Source organism: Amblyomma mixtum, chromosome 5 (genome assembly GCF_055824585.1).
Source record: "Amblyomma mixtum isolate Tamu chromosome 5, ASM5582458v1, whole genome shotgun sequence".
Lineage (NCBI taxonomy): Eukaryota > Metazoa > Arthropoda > Arachnida > Ixodida > Ixodidae > Amblyomma > Amblyomma mixtum.
Window position 1 is genome coordinate 6,834,641 of NC_143016.1, and position 20,605 is coordinate 6,855,245.

General features: G+C 53.6%; 1 protein-coding gene across 5 annotated transcripts in view; it reads left to right on the top strand.

Annotated features, from left to right (window-relative positions):
* The window catches only part of LOC149341230 (AT-rich interactive domain-containing protein 3C-like), a 264,429-nt gene that overhangs the window by 110,076 nt on the left and 133,748 nt on the right, over positions 1 to 20,605 (top strand). The gene's annotated exons all lie outside the window — the stretch shown is intronic.

Consider the following 20,605-nt stretch of genomic DNA (forward strand, 5'->3'; position numbering starts at 1 on the left):
CTCTGGCAGGCTGTTTTGATTGGTTGCGCCAGGTGCCGTCATCGGGAGAGCGAAATAGGAGTGGGGACAAGACCTACTGAACTACAGACCTGCACATATGGCGGGGTCCTATGGAGCAGCGTGCGCCAACTTTCGTTAGCTTAATGGCCGTTGAGGGCGCTCGGTTGACCTGTTCGTCTGCTGTCATCATCATCGTTTGCCAATTTGAGCAAGATATTTAATACATTGGTTTCGTCTTCTTCTGCTATCTTAACATCAACGATAAAAATATCCACAATAACGACTTTTTTCGCTCTGGATGAGTATAAAAAACGTCTTTCTTTTTATCCGCTTTCTTTTCGTCAGCACCACCGTGCCTAGCATAGATAAATGGCTGTTAATGATTACGTGGACAAACGACGAAACTGCCTTGTTTGAAATAAAATGATGGAGGAGGCCATCTTGTTCAACAGGTATAATGTGGCGCCACGCTTCCCGTAGGTGCCTTTTCCTAGCGGCAAAAGGCATGAACTAGAACATGCGCGCTGGAGCAGTGCCAAATGTGCAGGTCTGTAGTTCAGTAGGTCTTGAGTGGGAAGCCCCGACAAAATCGAGTTGAGGGCAGCGTTTTGTTTGCTTGTATTTTGAAATTTCTTCATTGAATAACTCCCGTTCCTGTGCATCGATTCCTGTAATTCTTTTTAAGTCAGCATCTGTGTGACATAAAGAATCCACCTGAAGTATAGTCGGTATCCCCCCAAGCAGTGTTTCGCAGCCCCTTTAACGTTACACTTGTCATTTTCCTTTACATAGCTCTCTGCGTTGTCCTTAACTTAAGCTGAGCCCTCTTTGTTAGCCTCCACGTTTCTGCCCCATAGGGAAGTATCGGTAAGATGCAGCTGTTGTATAGGTTTCTCTTGAGGGATACTAGGAATCCCTCAAGAGAATTGAATTGAGGAATTAGTAATTACCTAATCTGCATGCTGTCTCGCCTGACGATGCGCGTCGGCAGCTTCGCGCGGCTCCGTTTGGAGAAAGTGGAGACCTCCGGTGCACGTAACATTCTCCCTTTCGGGGCGACACTGGATCACCTGGTGGCGTCTCGGTGTCCTCCTGGAGAGACACTGAGACGAAGACGGCGGCGAGGAGGAGCAGTGAGCTTTCTCGCCGTCCTCTTTGTCTCCTCTCCGTTTCGCTCGACGGTCAATATTTTTCCTCGCCTGCAGAGTTGGAAATATCCGCTTGCCGCACGTTATGTGTCCCTGACAGCGACGGTAGCCGTCGGGCGCGCCACGAGCCAGTTCGGGGCGCGGGCGGCGCAAATATTTGATCGCGCCGCCGCCGCCGCCGACTCCTACCTACCTCTGTTTTCTCTTTCTGCTCTCGCCGTATCGAAGAACACTGCGCTCGCGCGGGAAGGGACTTTGTCCTGCTCGCCGTATTCCGCAACACTTCTCGAGGCGAACTCCTTGTTCCGAGTGGATGCGTGCGCGCCAACTTCTCGGACGGCGCGAGGAAACGAGAAGCGCGTGCACGCCTCCTCCGTACGCGAGTTGTGCGGCACGGGCAGCGTCGCCTCCCCGTGGTGTGCCGTACCGTCCGCGTCGGCCGAGCCCGGCGAGCGGATGAGGGCGTGGTGCTGCTGCTGAGCACTCGTAAAAAGAAGCCGCGGAGAAGCGTTCGCCGAAACCGGACGTCTGACATTATCTCGAATGCCTCTGTGGGGCTTTATGAAGTGTGTATGTGCTACATGCGACGGCTCTACATCTGGTGCTCTCTTTCGTTCTCTTTTTGCGTCCAACTCTCTCCGTGACCGCAGCAAGCCCTGCTTTTCAAATTTCGTACAGGGTGTGCGTATACATATACGATGCGCGTGGAACTAATCTCGCCCGGCTTGGCAAACCACGTCAGCACACACATATCGCTGTGCTGTACTGTACTGTACTGTACTGTACTGTACTGTACTGTACTGTACTGTACTGTACTGTACACCGTACCATGCTGTATTGTACAGTCGGGGATAGAAGCCTCTGGGCCAGGTGTTCTTCAAACGAAGCCGATAGTTCTGCTATTAGCTGGCGGCTGGAGACCACACTTGTGGAGGTAAAAGTCAAAATTTTGTTCTTTCACCTCCTAAACTGTGGTCTCCAGCCGCCGCCTAATAGTAGAGCTATATCGGCTTCGTTCGAGGAACACCCGGTGCAGAAACTTTTGTCCCCGACTGTACTGTATTCGTCGTTTTACTCGTTGTTTCCGCTAGTGGATTATTGTATGCGTCTTATGATAGTGTGCTACAAAGCACAGGTCACATCGGACTGTTCTTGGGGACCCTATTATTTCATTGTGCGCGGCTTTGGTAAACAAGCCGCGTCCCAATCGTTGCGCACTGGCAGCCGGCTCTTTGAAAAGGACCCGTTTTGCCTGGCACGTAGTCTTGCTCCTTTCCTCCAGAACGCGCTAACACCCTTCCATTCGCTGCCCGGGCCTAACGAATGGGGTGTTGTCCGATTGTCTTTCAGTCGGCGCTCGCCGCCGTTGTCTTTTCTTCGCGCTGACCAATTCTGCCGTCGTCGCCAAATAGCCGACGCAATTCTATTTCGGTGGGCACTCTCTCGCTTCATTTTGTCTCGCCGTTTCCATTCAGCTCCGCGTTCCTTTGTTTTGCTACGGTGTTTCTGTATTGCAGGCCTGGCGCGAACCGCCGCCGGCTCCGCTGCGCTGCTTCCGCGTCGTCGTTCGCGAATAACGCCAAGAAACGCGTCCGTGCGCGGCCCCCATTTAGGCCCGTCGTAACGGCGGCGCTCGCGGAGATAGTCGCCGCGCGTAGGCCTGGAAACGCGTGTAGCACCGCGTTACATATCGGGTCAGGGCAAATGACGAGACGAGAGAGAGACAAAAGCGCCTGAAAATAATACCCGACGCTCTCGGCAAGCGTGCGACAACGGTCCGCGCCGCATATGTGCGCATGTACGAAACGAGAGGAGCCGAGGATCGTTTTATCGCATCACTGCGTGCGCGCCCCCCCTCGGCGGCCGCCGTTTCGACCCATTGCGTCTCCCCCGCCGCCGCCGTGTTTGTGGATCCATCTGGCCGTATAGGTGTGCGGTCACGGATTGTAGATACTTTCACGTTTCTTCTTTGGAGCGATAACGCTTGGAAACGCTTGCGGGCCGCGCTGCTACGTGGCGGAGGTCTGGCGTGGGGGAGGCCGGGAATAAAAAGGGCGGCCAAGTTACGCACTAATGATGGCCCGAAATGGCCGAGCGGACGCAACTGATCGCACTTTGATAACTGCGCCTTATTAACCGTGCGCGCTCGAGGCCGCGCGGTGAATCATTTAGTGTGGCCTGGCCTCCTCGTTCTCAACTCGGCTTTCGTATCTTGGTCCCTCTTTTGTGCGTGTTGTGCGTTCCTTACGAGGGCGATCTTTTCCTTCCTCGGTGCTTTGCATTTGTGGTGCGTGAGGGTCCAGGGTAAGGCCAGCGTGACTTTTCACGGTGCATTATTCCCTTGCGTAGCTTGATAATTAAGGTGGTTCTCACGGGAACAACGCTGACAATACGGCGCTAGTCCCTGTCCTCTACTGCGCCATGGCCTAGGCTGTGCGTTATAGGCGGCTGCGAAGGATTTCGCTTAATCGGTTATTGAGTTGACTAGTCGCTGAATTAATGCATTAATTAACATTAGCACTTCATTAAGTGAAGCTGTCGGCCCGGGGAAAGTGGCTGTTTTTGCGGGTTGCGCGCTTGTTAATAGTTGCTCGAAGGGCAGCTAATAACAGTACGGGCATTCAGTGACTCAGAACATCCTTACCTTTTCCATCATTGAAAGCACTGCCATCAGAGTCATTCCGTGTTCAAGGAATAACTTCTGTGATAGTCCGGCCACACACTTTGTTGTGGTCGTTCAACCTTGTGTGCTCTTCAATGGACAAGCCTTCTCTGGCATATTGTGCTGTTACCTATCCGTTATGTGCTGCGTTCTCCTGTCGCACTGTCCTTTTAATTCTTCCTTTCCACTACCTTTTCCAGCAACTGAAACAGCGCCTTCCGATAACGACGGACTATTGTTTTGCAGACAAAAAAAAAAAGTCCCTTTATGTCCGCTGTGCGATCTTTCTAGCCCCGCGGAAATAGTTCATTTATCGCGTTTTCTCTCTCGGCTCATAGCGCGCGCTCTTATCCGGGCCACCGCGTGGTTTACGCGTCGAAGATTCTCTTCGTAGGACTCGACGACCGCAGGTTGACTTCCTGATAGCGGTGGAAACGGCCGCGCTCGCGGAGCTTTCGTTCGAGAAAATGATCTAATCGTGTAACAAATTGAAAGCTTTCGGTGTTTCCTTGCAGAGGCGCGCGGCGCTTTGAATTAGTAATTTTCTCGTGGCCCTGTACGCGCTGCAAATCGGAAGCGCAGTCGGCACTGCAGAGCGTTTTAGGAGCGCTCGTTGGATTGATCTCATAATCGATTACAGGTTTGTTGGTTAAACCCTCGTGCCCGTTTAGTGTCGCAGCGGAACGCTACTGCGCTGTTGAACTAGCGAGGAATCTGAAGTGACGAATCGCATGGTTGTGGCCGCACTGCGGCCTCATTGATTCGGCAGTTCACGTTCGGTATGTACGGGTAACTTGCGAGTATCCTATGCACAGGAGCGGAGAACTCGGGAGGTCTTGAAAGACGCACAAACGGTGGACCAATAGTGGCTTTAGACATATATGTGAACAGAAATCAGATTGGAGGGCTGCATGTGCAGCTATCGAGGACAGAGCGATCGTTTCGCTTGTTCTTTAGCCATTACTGCGTAGCTTACATCCCCTTATGCGTGCTTTGTGTGTGCGTTGTTCCTACGTTTTTTTTTTTTCCTCAGCATTCACGAGCACGAAGGATGACACATTTTGCCAGGCAGACAAAAGGAAATTTCAGTCTGCATTCATTTTAATCGGCGAGATTTGCGGCTGATCTCAAAGTCGCGGGATGATATCCCTGCCGCAATTACGGTCGCGTTTTGATGGAAGCGAAATGCAAACACGCCCGTGTGCTGCGAGATGTTAGGGCACAATAAAAAACCTGCGAGGGCTTTACACCCTACGTAGTACAATACCGCCTTTCCTGTCGTGCGACCCCCGTCCTAAGCACCACGCTATGACCAATCGCGGAGGCTCAGTTCATCCATTTTATACACGGCGGCGAATGCGTCATCCTACAGGACGTAGCACCGGAGCCGTGAAGAGTCCCTGAGTGCTTCAGGGAGCGTCAGGAGTCCAACAGTCCCTTATTGACACTCCGTTATTGAGTGCAAGATCAACAGTCGCAGCAAGCGAGCTGCGTGCGCTGCCTAGACAGCTAGGTCCTTCTACAGTATCCTGGTAAGCAGTAAGAACAAGAGCTGCCTTAGAATGCCTTACTCCCACACTTCCTAGACCAGCTGAAGCGCTCCTGTTGCCTAGGTCTTTCTTTGTCCATGTTCTCGTGCGCTTGAGCATGTTCGTTTGAAGTGGTTGGTGTCAGCGGAGCCAAGAGTGTCGCCCGAGTAGCAAGCAGGGGTGCACGCCTGCTGTGCCAGCTCCAGTAGGGGCAGCAGGTACTCATGATACAGAGCACCCTTATGCTACATCCCTTGGATCGACTGGAGTGGTTGGTGCAGAACCAAGCCGCCAGTCATCAAGAATCGGAAGGCCTCCCCGCTGATGGGGCTAGCAGAATTAAGGTGTCCCGTCCCGCGTGGCACTTGCTGCCCCCTGTGAAGTACTTACTCCATAGTCAGCTCCTCATTGTTTCGAGTAAAGAGAATGTATCGGTAACCGCCAAAAATGTACGATTCACGCCAGCCAGTCTGGCAACGTGCTCGGTCACGTCCGGTGCTTAAACATCAGTAAACATCAGTTGCTCCATGCCGGGTCTCGTTTCATGTACTTTCAAAGACCAATTGCGGAGGCTCAGCTCATCCCTTCTGTATGCAGCGGCGTATGCATTGGTCTTTGCCGGCAGTTATCGCTGCCGGTGTGCATAATTATATCCTGTCAGCCAATGGCCTTCCGTTGAGCACACAGCATCTGCATTGTGCTTATCGCTTGGCAGCCGCCTCTATGGTTGTCGCCGGGAATTACTTGGAGACGGTGGCACTTATTTCGCTCGCGCCTTGTTCCCAGCCAGTGGAATGGATGAGAGCAGGGACGCCTGTCGATGGTACGAGCACAAGAATTCGGAATACTGTCTGAACCCTTGCCTAACCACGAGTACAAGCGCAGATGTTTTTTTCTTCTTCTTCCGCAGTGTGCTGTCGGTTATTTTCGTGACGGGCATTCTGATAGCGATTTCCCAAAAACCCTCGGCGTCTCCTTTCTCGGAAATAAGACTCCCAGACGGCGCAGCCTTTTTTATCTCATTCTCCATGCAGCAGATAAGGATGATCTTGCATGCGCTACGCAACCCTTCTTCGGGTGCTTGTACCGCGCCCGGAAGGAGACAGGCGCCTGGGGCAGGCGTCTGTAAGCAAGATCACCCCATCGTGATATCAAATGCAAAGACGCAACGCCCGCTGCGCTCCTGAAGCATCTTCTACCAGCCACCTCCCTACACACATCTAAGGAACTGCCCGGCCACCCTCGACCCGCCTCCCCACTGCATCTGCAACCTCCAGAAGCTCTTTCCACCCGCCATCATTCGCCTCCCAGAAAAATTCTGTTGTGCCTGGGAAGCTGGCTTAGAGTAAAATATTTCATTGGAGTGAAAGCTTCAAAGTAGTCACCGAGGGTAAATCCAACTGTCATCGCAGTTTTCGCGCATCAGGTTTCATGTCACTTTTTGTTGTCGGCAAGGGTTTTCCGTTGACCGCACCGTGCAAGGGCAGGGTCTGTCTTGCTGCGAGGTTTCAGACGACGCCGCGGACAGTAAGCAGATGGTTTGAAGGTTATTTCAAGGAGGGACTGAGCAGTTTCGTACTACTTCAAACTTACCCCTTGATAGCGAGGTATTCAAAGCTTCAGGATTTGTTTTTGCCTTGCGCCAGCGAGGGAAGCATAACACGGGTGGTTACCGTCACGTTTGGAAGCCTTGCGTGACAGCTTCCCCTGAAGAAACCGCTGAGCAATGTGAGGGAAGGCAGCCGACCTATGTCAATCTTTTTTGTAGTCACAGGAGAGCCACTGTACTAACAGAGTGTAAACGATGTCCCGGTTCTTACATCCGACGAAATTCTTGCCTATGAGGACAAAATTTCTGGCGCCCCCGCTTGCAGTCACTCCAGCGACTTGCTTCCACTGAGTTTACAATTCCGGCTTGCCGCATCGTATCATCCACTTTTTTTTTTATTTACGCTAGTCTGTGGCGCCGTCTGTGCGAAGCAGGCATCGTGATATGGGGTCACATTGGTAAGACGGGGACGATATAGTTGGGTATAGTTGACGTTTGAAAGCCTGATGATCTTGCGCAGCGCTAAACACAAAAAATGGTGCGCAAACGCCTCATCCAGTCAACGTTGAGCCAGCATTCAGGCTGACGCAGCGAAAGTTAGACACCAGCAACCCGGTGATCATCTATAGCGGGTAGTGCGTTAACGACGGCGTGAATTCAATATAGGGACAGAATAAAACCGCTCAGCTGCGGACAGTGGCATGTCTCGTACGTGCCCGAATAGGAAATCATGTAAGAGAGACGAAATGGTCGAAATGCCGTGCAATCGACCTTGTTCAGCTACGGAGGTTGTTGCGTTTAGTCACAGACTAACGTTGCAGACCCTGTGAAACTGTACAATCATGGACCGAAGAAACTCCGATACTGCGACCGCTCGCCCCAGGTATCTTCGGCTCAGTGCCTTCTGAGGAGGTTTTCACTGGATATCTTTCGATACAAAAGCTATAGAGGTTATCTTTTTCTCTTGAATTCGTGTCACGCCTCGCTGCGGAATCCAGTTTGAACGCAGTAATGCGTTTCATCGTTCGCGCAGCGCGTGATGAAACAGTATGCAACGTAACGTTGCTTTGGGAAACCACATCAAAAAGGGCCCTCGTCCTGCGAAGGCTGACAGACTGGCTCATATGCGACCGTTGCACTGGCACTTTGTCGTTCGGCTCAGCACGCCAGCCACTCGAGTTCAACAACGCACCCGTAGCTCGTATGAGGGGAAGCTCTCCTTCCCTGGGCTGACCGATAAGGGTTTTGCGCAGCGGCACTGGCCGGACGATGGTCGTGCTCTGCGTATCTCTTGATCGCCGTCGATACGAGGCGCTTCCGCGAGAGTTCGATATCTGCGCTGTGCAGCTGTCTGGAGAGGGAGTCCGCCTCCATTTGCACTCTCCTCGCGACGCTGAGTGGTGAGGCAGACAGCGTTGCTGCAGGGGATGCCTGTTGGCAAACGGCGCTGCAATGCCGTGTACTTGCGTCCAAAAAAAGTTCACATGAGGCCAAACACCGTAGGCCTGCCATTGTGGGAGATAGCAGATCATTATGTCCCATCGTTAGCACTATTACAAGTTATTAACAGCGACGTCCGGAATAATTCTCTGGAACGACGTCTTACGCCGTGCTGCTTTGCTGGGATATCGGGGAATGCAACCCCGTTACCGTATGACCCCGCCGCCAAGCTCCAGGTCCTTCCGAGCGCCGCGTGTGTCATTGACGCGTTGCAGCCGCATGCTGAGGGCGACGGAGACGCACAGTGGTTCCACTGGAACACTACATACTTGAGCCTACGGTGCGGAGGAGTCAAGTTCGCACACGGATGCGCCGCTTTTACAGGGAGTGAACGCGCGATGAACTTCATCGGGCCTTTAAACAATATCGCGGGCAAACGAAAGGTGGGGCTCTGTTTCTATGCCCCGCGCTGCTTCCCCCATCCTCCATTCGAAAGTTTCGCCCGCATATCACAACAGCTGCGTGCCCTTGGTTGTACCTTTATATGATATATCGTATCCGTTGTGTCCGAGTGGAGCATGTGCCCTTCTTCTGCATATTAAACGAAAAGAACATGCGTTGGCATAGATGGCGCAGTCCAGGCCGTCATTGGTAAAGGGCGCGCCTTGTTTCATTGTCGCTTTCCAGTCGTGATGAGAATGCGCAAGCATTCTTGCATTCGTGCTCATACACGTATGCACGTGTATATCAGCCGCCACCGACAGCAGCCAAGCACCTGGAGTCCGTGATGGCGCATTACTAGGCGGCCTTGGAAATGAAATACTCTTGTTTTTCATCGGAGGCGGGGGAGGCCGCCTTTCTGGGCTTTCTCCATCTTCTTCTCTTTCGCCCTTTGTCTGCTCGCCTCCACCCGTTCTGACTTTCGTGCGCGAAGAGGGAGAGGAGGATGCGGCCTGATGCCGCCGCGCGGTTGGCCTCATAAAATGAAAGAGCCGCCGCGGCGCGGCCGATTTATAGTGGCTGCGATGGTGTGCGTAGGGGAGCTGCAGGCATTATGTGCGCGTGTGTGTGTATGCGTACGTGGAGGGTGGGGGGGGGGGGGGGGGGGGGAGGCTGAACGCTGCTTGCCATAGTGTGACTCGGTTGCTCAGCGGAGGAGCGCTTACGCGCGCGCGCGGGGGCTTTGCTCTTGCATATTTCTTTCTGGACCGCTTTCTCAGCCGCGCGCGAGGAGGTATATCGTGCTTAATCGCGGCGCGCCCTTTGTACTGGTCCGCCGCTGGCTTCTCCTACGCGGTGGCGAGCGCAGCTCTGGCCTCTCATTTTTTATCGTCTCTGTCGCTCGCGTTACTTTATCTCCCGGCGCCTCTGGATTGAGCTTTATTCATTCACTCCCCCTCTCTCTCCCCGTCGTGCCCGCAGATGGGGCGAGAGGAGGAGGAGGAGGCGATACGAAGAAAATATGACGAGATACGTCCGACGGAAATGCGCCGCGAATGATTTCCAGGAATAATTGCCCGCTAAGACGCGCTCTTTCTGATTGCTTTATGGTTTCTCCGCTCGGCGCGGCCTCTCTGCGGCTCCTGCCGGCTCGTCGCGCCGCCACGCACGCCTCCTCCCGCTGATGTATAATATGCGCGGGTGAGCAGTTCGCGTTTTTATTTCCTCTCCGCCTTCTTTCTTTTTTCTTTTTTTGGCCACAGTTAGCGATGGGAGGTGAAAGAGATGCTGGATTTCTCCGAATGATAAGTGCGTCATAAACTTGCAGCGGCCTTTTTATATACGTATGGCATGTTATATGGCTGGACGTGGGCGTTACAGATCTCAGTACTTTTTACTTTTTCTTTCTTTCGTGGACGTTATATAGGCTGACTCAAGCGAGAGTACCTGCAGTTCCTACAGCTTTCAATAGAAACTAATTTCTTGCGTTGCCACTTTATACGGGTTATAACGGGTTATAACGAAATAATGGATATAACGAAGGAATGGCGATTCCCCTGGGAAGCAGCTTGCAATAGAAACAAATTTCTTGCTTTGCCAATTTTCTAAACGAATATATTCGCTTACACAGTCGAACCTCGTTATAACGAAACGGGTTATAACGAAATAATGTATATAACGAAGGAATGACGATTCCCTTTAGAAGCAGGGTCAACACTGGCTATAATGAAGCCACGCCTAAATGAAGTAATTGCCGAGTACCTTTAACTTCGTTACAAAGGGGTGCAATTCTATGGACAACTGTCCGATGGCGATGAGGTTAATTCCGCTTTCATCGGGCTCTTTTTTTTCTGGTGCGTTTTAGGCGAATCAGCTCTCCAGCTTTTATAGTTATTTGCTTACGTTACACTCTCTCCGCGAGGTATATTTTTCGCAAGTTCAGGTCACTGTTACCAACCATTGTGCATACAGTACGTAAGCAAACAAGACGGGAAGTGCAGCGCAACATCTGTACGCGTCCCCCCGTGTGAGTCGCTGTTTTCTCCCGCGTCAGGTGCGCGGGGGGATTAGTGCACAGCCAGCTCGCGCACTGCAGTAATCGTCGCGGTGGCATCGCGTCGACCAGCGAGCTCTCCTCCCTCCGCCGTTCCACTGCACCAGCCGCTGCTGGCAACTTTCGCCGAACTCACCCCCCTCCTCCTCTCGGCGTCATCTCCGGCAGCTGTTTCGGCTGCCCTTCTGCGGGCTCCGATCTGTGAGCATTGTGTTCGCCGCGCTGCCTCTAATGGACCCAGCGTATCCATCCCCTCTGGTTTCGCTTTTCTTCATGCCGTGCCACTTGCGGGCTCTCTGCAGCCCCCCCTCCCCCCTCTCCGTTTTTTGTTCCCCTTTTCTTTGTTTTGTTTGCATTGCGGGCCGCAGTATGTGGAGTGCTTTACTTTGGCGCGCAGAAGCGCTACTCCGCTCATTCCCCGCTGAAGGCTGGCATTAGGAGAGAAGGGGAGGCCCGGAAATGCCGCCTTCTTGGTCAAGGTCATCATGCGTCGCTCTCCCCGCGTCTTCTCTTGGGATGCCCTCGTGGCTGCGTTTGCCCGCTCATCCGTTGCCCCGTTTCCTCACAGCTCGCTCCCTCTCCTCACCCCTCATGTGCCCCTCCTTCGCGCGGTGCTGTTCACATGAACATCGCATTCATAGAAGGAGGCCGAGGGGAAAGGCAGTGACGCTGTGCTGCGGCGTACCCTGTGGCTATGTTTCATTCCTCGACAAAGCTTGCCACAGTTCGGATCGCTGTGCACTGCCATAGGTTCTTAATTGGTGACAACTTCCTGTTGTATCAATGTCAAATTATTTGCGATGTCGGCTGTTGATCTTTGCTTCATGACGTTTTTGTGAAAAGGGGTTTTCGACTGGGGGTTTCAGACGTTAAATGGATCACTGCGTCCCCAAAAAGTCGAGGTTATTAGCTAATTTTACTGCTCACAGTGCCTTCTTTTCGCGTGCGAGTCGCTCGACTCCGCAAGGAGGATTGTTGCTCAAGGCCGTCGCGTTCGGAGAACTGTTCCTCACCGGCGCTTATAGGCCTAATTAGAGACGCTTAAAACACTCCAGATGATGCCTTTTGCTCACCATGGAGGTCGGCGTGTCGTCCTGCATTTCGTAATTAAGGCTGGCATTTTGGAAAGTTGCTCTCTGATTGTGCCTATCCGAAGAGCCGTTATAAGCTCGCCTCAGTTATTGCCACCTGTAACTGCAAACTAACGGGGAAAGAACAGCTAAGCGGGTCACTCCGCCTCTAACAAAAGAAAAAGCAAGGAACGATCTGGAACTGGAAACGTTGGCCGGCAGCGGCTCCTGCAGATCAGTCGACCAGTTCGCGACTGGTTTTCTGCAAAACTGCGCCAATTTCTGCCGCGGAGTGGACATCTCGGAGGCGCCGTTTCCAGCTGGGTTAAAATTGAGGCGCTTGTCTTCGGAGACGAGAGCGAGCCCCCATTCCTCCGTTGGCTTCTTTTCTGCTTGTGCCTTCTGGGAAGCGGTCACTAAGCGGTGCCGCGGTCAAATTAACGGGGGTAAGGTCGGCCCGAACGGCAGCGGACGGGGCCGTCCCGGGGCTCCAGAGGGGTGTATATATATACACGGCCGCGGCCCCAGCGTGCTTACACCTCATCCCCCTCCGTCCCCACCCCCTGCTGCTCCATCGCTACGCGCCCTTGCTTGCCCCTGGCGCGTCAATTGGCTTCATTTCTCCGAATGCATTGTCTCGCGATGATCCGCCTTTCAGGTGCGGCCACGAAGAGCGCAGCATTTCAAGGGCTCCTTGATTTCACGCAGTTGTATATATGAGTTCTGTGCTCGTTCATTCTGGCATTCCTGTAAAGTGCAGCTGGAAACGGCACAGTCTGGACCCGCGAGTATTTCAGTGGTCTCGGAATAAGAACCTGACCGGAATGCAGCTTACCTCTCTGTTAGCGGTATTTTTTTTTCTCGTCCTGTCTCATTTTCTTTCTATCTTTCCAACAATGCAAGAAGGCTGACGACATTGAACCCGATTTTGCTGAAACTTAATTTAGGAATGTCCTGATTTTGCGAACCATTTCTGCTTAGCAGGGCACGCCTTATATTACCAGTAACGGAATTTCCTCCATGGAAGATTGACACTGCGTGACGCTGTCCAAATAGCGCCTCATGCGACGACGACAAGCTGTTTACAGCGGGCTCATTTATACCTTGGTCTGTGGCGCGCGTATGTTTCGTATACGCTTTTTAATCGGTTTGTCTGCCACGGTGGCGTCAGTGTGCGGCTTTGTTCCCGCCCGTTAACAGACTACCTCTTTCGTGCGCCCCGTGTAATGCCCTCTCCGCCGACGACCTTCTGAGCGGGCTTTCGATCAGGGCGTGATCCGCCCATGCGTACACAAGCCTTCACGATGACGAGAAGGGCGCCCGCGCGGATCCACTGAACCCTTTTCGGCAGCGATGAAGGAGAGAGGGTTGCCGCGCGCTTTGATATCCCGAGGGGGATTTCTGCCGCGCGCGCTCTCTTGATCGCCGGCCGCGCGATGGATATGTGCTGCGCGATCGCCGACTGACTCCCCCCCAGAGGCCCGTCTGATGTTTTTCCCCGAAGCCGCTGACTACGACGCCGTCCGGCCGGCCGTGTCTGCTGCGTGCGTGCTTCATCTTTTCGAGGCCTTCGGAGCGTACCTTGAACTCGACGTCGAGCCGTCGTTGTTTTCCTGGGCGCGCAGCCCGTCTTGTGTCTTTTTGCGCTCGCGCGCGGTGCACCGCCTTACGTGCAGATTGCCACAGTTCCTCTGCGATGATCGCTCGGCTCGCTGCATTTCGCGCTTTGGCCATTAGTGATCTGCGGCCTCCTTTTGCGAGTCGTGTCATGTCAGCTCTTTGTACGAGCACTTTCGTTTCTTGCTGCGTGTTGATATTCAACCCGACACGCTGTCGTGGCGCTTTGAGGACGACGCCGCTTTTGCTTGGCAGGAAGACGTGGAAAGTGTTGACTACATCATCAGCGGTACGTTGATTGCGCTTGGAAAGTAGACGCGCGCACCGTCTTGCAAGAAAGAACGCTCGTATAGTCATTGTTCTGCTGTTATGAATTTGCTAATGCTCATGGCAGAAACATGGCGTGTCGTCAAAACTCGCCCCTCCAGGAGCACCCCTCGCTGTCGCGGATATTGCAGCGGATCGAGTGTTTAGTTTCAAGTCATTCCTTGACTAAGATGTTGATCCTCGGGTCATTGGTGTTCGCCCTCATTGTTCCACCCATGGAGGTAAAGCTTACAGCGCATATCCTAAGCTAGCACACCGCAGCTCTGCGTGTGTTAGAGAGCGGACGCCGCTCTTTTCTTAGCCGATGTCTTCTCCCTCGCGTTTGACTATACGCAGTTGTGCGCCGGGTGTCGACATTCGCGCTCTCACTGTCTGAACACACTGGCTCTGCAGCGAGCAGAAGCATACTGAAAGAATACAGTACGGTGTCTCTCCCGTGTAAATTTTGCGTGGCCGCGGTTTTGTCTTCACGCGACACCAATCGACGTGAGCCGCACCTCGCCCGTTGTATACGTCGTATTGTTCTCCCGAACTCACCCGGCGGCGTGTATGCGTACGTGTTGCGCACGGAATGCCACTCATGTATGTATGGCTCATTGTTCATTGCAGGCCTCCAATCTCACTCGCTCGTCGCGTCCCATCCATTTTCGCGAGCGAACTGTTGCAGGCCCTCCTTTCTATCCTGGCAGTTTCCCTTTCCTTGTCCGTCTCACCTCTGCTTGGAAATATATTCGCAAACCGATCTTTAAAATATGTGTGGTAGTACCGTAGTTTTGCCCCTATCAATGCACTCGTATAAACTTGAACTCTGATTGCAAGAGAGAGAGAAAGTAATTTAATGAAAGGAAACGTGGAGAGGTCGACCGGCGATAAGGTTACCCTCGTAGCCTGCTACTCCACACTGGGGAAGGGGGAAAGGAAAAGTAAAAGGAGAGTGGGGATGCGAATGGAGGGTGATGATTTCATGATGCAATGAAGGATTTGTGAAGAAGTAGTGGTCCTTAAATATCAGCCTTACTGCAATCGCCACTGCTCTCCTTACATATCCTCGTGTTACTTGTACTTCTTTTTGCTGTATACGCAACCTTCGTTACTGGTTCTAGCCTTGTTCTAACAAAGCTGCAGGCATTCAGAACGAATTCGTGTGTATGTGACGCAGTGCCGTCTTGTACCTTTAGTCAGCGCTCGTCCTTGTGTGTATTCATTCGTCCCTGTTTCAATTCGCGCTGTGTTACTCAATGTCTTTTGTCTCTTTTGCGTCGTCAACTCCTTTATCCGGACGAGCACGTATTCGACCCTCCCTTCTGGTGGTTCCGCCGACAAAGTGGAGGAAAAAGCGCGCACTGCCGTGCCTACTCGGTGGAGACCAGCCGCCGACAACCTGCAGCGGTGCGCAGACTGCGGCTTCCCATCTGTCCGTATCTGCGCCGTTCCGGGTTTCGCCGTCGTGGCGCTCGCGTTCGCGACGTCCACCAAGTGCTCTGGCGCTCCGAAGAGCGGTTGAAAGGAAGAAAAAAGGCGCGAAAGATGTGCAAAGAAAAAAGAAGAAAGAAAGCGCCGGAGAACCGCGGCGGGGTGCGGCAAACGGGATGAAAGAGAGGCGGCTGTGCGAGGGACGCCGGAGAAGCTGCGGCGTGGGCGGCGCTTCCCGTCGCCACCGGGTTTTTGGGATTCGCGAGACGGCCGTTATTAGGTCGGCCCCCTGCGTCTCGGAGGAAGGGTGCGATTGGATTGCTCCACTTGTTCTTCCCCTTGCACTTCCTGCGCCCGATATTGCACTTCCGATTCGCGTCGCGCTCTAGTATGGAGGCATCGCCCTTCGGTTCTTGCGCCTTTTGTAGGGTAACCGAGTGTGCGCAACTTACGAGCTTTCGTGGGGACCTTCCTGCGCGTGGAATGCGTATCGTTTCCTCTCAGTGGAATTCCCTGACTCTTGATTAATTGCTACCTGGCGTGTGAAAGTTGTCCGCATCTGTCTGCCGCTGCAATTTCTCTACTCTTGCCGCACGCCGTGAAAATGGTGGCGGTGTCAGTTTTCTTGTCAGCAGTTCACAGCTGTGACGACTGAGTGCAACACTTTGTTCAGAAGTTTCTATGCATGCGCTGCCCGAGTATCACGACGTGTAGAGCTGGCTCGGTCCTTCCTGCGTTTTACCCCGTCAGCGTAGTTGTCGCGCCGTTTGAACTTCGCCAAATCACTGACATTCGATGAATGATCCAAAAGTTACCAGTGCGTCAGAGTTAGCATGTTGCTAGCGCTGAAGCCCTGTAAAACGAGCCTTTTTTGCCGAAGCGTTTACCTTTGCTCACTACTCATTTTGTGTTTTACCTTTGCGTAATGTTAGGCCATGTTTAGGCAGGAAGGTTCTGTGAAACATCCTGCTTGCGGCAATACTCCCGCCCCCTCCTTTTTTTTTATTCTGAGAAAAAAAAAATCGTTCATGCCCCGCATGATGGCCTAAGGCGCCTTGATCGAAAACAGGATGGGCGATTTGTGTCAAGCAATTAAGCCGCTCCTAGCGGAACGCCGTCCTCTGAAAGTCGTCCGCTTCGCGTACTCCCGTCACAGAAGCAAAACAGCATGTTTCGACCAAGGTCGCCGGAAATGTGTTTGCGTACGTGCGTGACAGCGACGGCGTTTTATCCATCGCCGTTGGCGGGCACGCTCCGCGTAGTTAAACACCGACACCGAATCTGCGTAGTGCATCGGCTGAACAAAACTGAATCATACCGTATGAATCGTTATACTCGATCTTTGTCGCTAGACTGTCGTCAGCGGCTGGTTAGTATTCCTCTTGGCTAATGCATCCTGTGTTTAAGCCATTCCGTGCAGTAGCCTCTGCGGCCGTTGAATCCGACTGTCGAGAAGAAAAATTGAGTGTGCAGATGCAGAACACCCTACGTCGAGGTGCCCCGTGAGCTCAACTGCAGTTTAACCTCGTTTTAACGAAGTTGAAGGGGCCTGGCGATTACTTCGTTATATCCGTAGCTTCGTTATAGCCCATGTTGACAGAGCTTCCTAGCGGAATCGTCATTCCTTCGTTATATCAGTTATTTCGTTTTAAACTGGTCCGTTATAACGGTATTCGACTGCAGTTCTTTAGCATAGTAGCTTCCGGTTTCTTATTTCGTATCACATAATCTTGGGCATTCCTAGATTTCGCTTATTATATTCCGAGGCGGACTGCGTCCGTGGTTTCCCCTCCCTCCATATGTTTTGCAGGGAGGCCAGCGTTACAGGCGTAGAGCAACCACGTCGGTCTGAGGGGGAAAGTGGGATGATCATATAGCCTTGTTCATCATGTACTAACTAATGGCAGGCTCAGACACACAACGCCCGTCGACATACAATGCTTATAAGAACAAACGCTGGCCCTCTCCGAAAAGCTTACGCACGGAATGAATAGGGTTTCAGTGCACGCTGTTGTACGGTTCACCCAAAGCGCCCTTGCAGCCACGGACTCGGGTTCCCGTGCTGCTCGCTGGCAGAGGTATGTTTTCGGGGAACGGCGGCGATAGGTTCTCTCCTCCTCCCAACGATGCGCGCTGTCGGCGCCGCCGCTTCGGTGGCGACCGCGCGGCGCGTATCCGTCTCGCGAGCGCATTCTGCAGCGCCGGTGCGATGATGATTCGCGGCAGTGGAAAGAGCGCATCGTCGCCGCCCGGAGAGAGCCACATAACCGCCAATTACTCCGGCCGCCTTCGCTCACCGTGGCGCCCCTCCGTGGACGCATGTTCGCGTAGACCCCTCGCTCCCCCTTGACAAGTTATCTCCGGTCGCATATGGACGGGCGGCGATTTCCGCGGGTGCGCGTGTGTGACTCAGGCCGCGAGAAACTTGTTCGCGCCGTCGCTGCTGGCCACCGAGCGGCCTAATTAGTTACCCCCGAGAGAAGTGTCTTCGATCTTGCTCGAAGCGGGAAAATTACTTTTTTTTTTCTGTCTGCTCTCTTCTCGGCGCTCGCGGGAAAAGAAAGATGCTTCAGGCAGGCCTCATCGATTGAGCGGCTGCGGAGCAATATTTCTTCTCGGCTGCATGGGCGGATTTCGTTGCGAGGAATCGAGAGAACCGCGAATTCTTTGGCGCTCTCCCTCTCCCCTCCATCCGTGGAAGAGTGACCGCAGGACATACCGGTGGACGTAGCCGGCGCTGCCTAGGCCGGTTGCTGTCAGCGAGCGTGCACGATCCCTCGGTGAAAAGTCTGCTCATCGTGGACCGAGAAATGATCGCGGCCGTATTTATAATCGTTTCTATTAGTTACAATAATCAGTTTTCTAGGCGCGCCGTAGCGGTGGCTCAGTGGTTATGGCGCTCGGCTGTTGACTCGAATGTGGTCGAAATTTTCCGGAGCCCTCCACCAGGACGTCCCCCATAGCCTGAGTTTCTTTGAGACGTTAAACTTCCATAAACCCAAAGTAGGCGACGTTTCTCCGCCTGTAGAAGTTGCTTCGCGACCGCTGTTAGCCGGTACAACGAGTTCATCGTGCGACAGAAGCACTGTCAAAAGCATGCTTCTAGACGTTTCACACTAAAGAAATTCCGTGTATCTTTGTCAGCGTTCACTTACAAATGGCTTTCGTTTTCAAGAGGAGCCAGAAGAGGCCTTTGCCCTGCATTGGGCGTAGTCAGGCTGATGATGATGATGATGACACTTCTCAATTCTCTCGGTATTCTTACAGGTGTTCGTTGCCTGCACCGCTATATGCTCCCGAACGAGCAGGATTCGTCACCTTCGAAACAAAGAGTCTCTGAACAGCGCTTTAATATTGACAGCTGCGCCGCTACACTCTCAGCGAGGCTAGCTAAACTCTCGCGGCTTCGCAGCCTTAGCGGTGCGGGGAGGAAAGCGAGCTAGATTGTAGAGCGGTGACGGCTCCTTGCGCACTGCACTGTTCGCCGACGCGTCGCGGTTGTTGGGCTTGTTGGGCTTGCGGGTGCTTCTTCGGCGTCGGTGTGGCCCGTGATTGATTCATTAATCACGGCCTGCCCCCGCCTGCTTCGCTGCGTAAACAAGTCGGCCTGCCCGCTTCTCCCGTCTTGGCTCGCAGCCCTGCGTCGACTTAGGCACGGGCACGCTCTCTGCGGCTGCCCTGCCTACTAATAGGCTTTAATTCGCCCGCCGTGACCGCTCCTCCCGAGTTCGACGCGCTGCCGCTTTCACCCCCCTGCCCCTGCTCGTCGTGGGAGCGCCGAAATTGGGGGACCGTGTTACGCCCGGCAGTGCAGCTTATGCCTGCGTCCTTCCCGCTGTTCGCTTCTTTCACACTTGTGGCCCGTTACTTCAGCAGGCCGCCCCGAGGGCGCGCTGCTCACTGCAGGCTGTCGTCGTTGTTGTAGACCTTCGCTGGCGCCTGTGTGAAGGGTCTCTGGCGTTTTGTGGGATATAGGTGCGATTGCAACCGGACTCCTAGTACGTCTCTTAAGACGGTTGACGCCCAGGACCGGCACAACGGGCGCTGAATCCCACAGCACATTTGCCGCAGCCAGTACTTTTCTGCACGTTAAATTCAGACAGCCGAGAGAGGGACAACGGAATTACCTTAGCCACTTACGCGGCACAATTACGCTCGGTATCTCACGTACAAATGTTGCCGTCGTCGTCGAAAGAAACGCATTCGCTCCCTTTCCTCGCAGCTTGGACCGGTTGCTGCTGTCTGGCCAGAGCGGCGCTCATCATTCGTTTATTTCACGGCGAGCCAGTCATGCCTCCTTACTCGCGTGCTTGCTCTGCGGCTCGCTGTTTTCGTTCCTGCCGTCAGTGCCGCCGCCAACGCTGCGGTTGCGCGCGAATTTGCATATGAAAGCAAACAAGGCCGATCGCAGCAGCTGTGCCCGCGCCCTCGCGAGGCGCAGGGAGCGTGCTGATACAGCCCGCCCTGTGATCTTGCCTCGGATGTGATAACGCTAACAGTACGAGCAAGTCGTTTGTGTCGTTGCGTCGACCTTGGGAAACCGATCTCCATTCTTGACAATTTAGCGATTTCTCGCCGCACACACACACAAGCATAAAATTTCAACATTTAATATCCCAGGCTTTGTATCTTTCTTATTCCTGGGTTAAGGTTGCTCTGGCCAGTGCAGGCTTTGTGTGCTACATCCAGCGACACATCGGTATCACCAGGCTCCTTTGGGACGACGCGAATTTTCATCACGCGCTCCGTCGCGCTTCGTATTTTACGTTAGAAATACGAAGCAAAGAAAGCGCAGGCGGTCGGGCTTTTCAAAGCGAAGGTGCTGAAAGGTACTCGGGTACGAAAGGAGGAATTCGAATGAGGAATCGTATAATGCATAAAAGAAGGCAACGCGACCGAGGCAGCAGACGCCTTTGGTGCCACCTGGCGGCGGCTCCCTTCAGCTCTTCGGCGGCGGCGGCCACACATCGCCCGCTGCGACTCGGACTTAGGTGTGGTCCGGCCGCTTTGCTGCCGAACGTGTCCCCGTGACATCCGCGACTGTAATGCCCGTCATGGCGGCAGCGAAAATATACGGCTCTAATAAACGGCCACCGCTGCCACCGGCGCCGCCGCCGCGGCGATTGCCTCCTGTCGTCTGCCCGCGACCCTTTCGCCGGCGTCGTCTGCTTGCTGCCGCTGCCTGTCCGTGGCTGCTATCTCGTGCCGCCTCGAGGTGTCGGAACGACCCCGGCTGGCCTTTTTTTTAGTTCCTTCTGCCTCCCCGTACTCTCCCTGACGCTTGTTTATGAATGCCGAGGCGGCCGAATCGCTTCTTATGCACGCGTGACGGGTACGTGCTCAGAACGTGCACAGA